Source organism: Octopus bimaculoides, chromosome 1, assembly GCF_001194135.2.
Source record: "Octopus bimaculoides isolate UCB-OBI-ISO-001 chromosome 1, ASM119413v2, whole genome shotgun sequence".
In the NCBI taxonomy this organism is placed as follows: domain Eukaryota; kingdom Metazoa; phylum Mollusca; class Cephalopoda; order Octopoda; family Octopodidae; genus Octopus; species Octopus bimaculoides.
Window position 1 is genome coordinate 11718976 of NC_068981.1, and position 1442 is coordinate 11720417.

Sequence of the window (1442 nt, forward strand, 5' to 3'; positions counted from 1 at the left end):
ATATAAATAGTAAATGAGTATATGCATATATACGTACAGGTATGTGCATACCGATATCCACCTGTATGTATAGGTGCATATCTGGGTACAGGACATTGCAAACAAACCTAGACGAGAACACACGAGCCACATAGAGAACATTCTACTTCATCAGCTACCCACGTTTTAACACCGGCATATATATATATATATGTATATATATATATATATGTATAACTGGTACTTTATTTATTGACCCCGAAAGGATGAAAGGCAAAGTCGACCTCGGCGGAATTTGAACTCAGAACATAAAGACAGACGAAATACCGCTAAGCATTTCGCCCGGTGTCCGAACTCTTCTGCCAGTTCGCCGCCTTAATTAAATCGTATGTCGAGGTATTACTGTACATGTATTTATGACTGACTGTGTCATGTTCTGCACACTGGTAGACAAAGATTTCCTCTGTCATCACTCATGAATCTAACCTCGTGTACTTGGTTCCTTAAATATATTTGGTTTGAAGATGTCCCTCTGCGTTCTAAATATTTAGATGTTCAACTAGACCTAGTGCTATTCTGTGGAGGGTTAGCGATTCTAAGGCATGTTAAATGGAGCTGAGTCGTGGTATGCATCCAATATTTATTAGAATTGATAGACCGATTATATGAGGACATTGGCAGCTCTTTAACAACTTTAGGGTGTCAGTTAATGAGGATGGGATTCTGGAGGCATTTCTTGGCCGTAGGACCCGATTCCCTAAAGAGCTACCGTGATACTTTATTTATATCCTCTTTCTACACACACACACCCACACCCACACACACGCACACATACACAAACACAAAGGGAAAAGCAAGATAATGTTAATCACACATAAAAGACACATATTAGTGACTCTAATAATCTCTGAAATATTTAATAAGACTTGTCGAAAACCTGTTTATTTCTAGACTACAATAACTATAACATTAAAATGTTTTCTGTGATTGTTTTATAGACTTATATACTCGGAAATAATGTAGAAACAATCAATACCTGAATGTTAAAAAATTTTTCCTTGTAGTTAATCACACTCCCAAATGAACCGTTCAGAGATTTATTTTTGTTGAATTGAAATTGATAAAGTGATACAGACAATTGTTACTTGGTGCGAAATTTATTTACATACAGAATATTAGGAAGAAAAGTGAATAGAAACCAATAAATAGAAGCAATATATTTAAATAGAAATAAACGTTGGTAATTAATAAGATGAATAATTACAGAAATATATACAAAGATTTGAAGCGTGAAGAATTGATATTAACTGATATCAATAACATTATATTTAGTTCAATTGAATTGTTTTGAACATGGAGTATTTAGCGTTCCCATTCGCGTCCAAATTGGAAAAAAAAAAAAACAATATCAACTAGATCGAAATTAATAGCATAAAATTCTCCACGAAACCATCAATCTTATA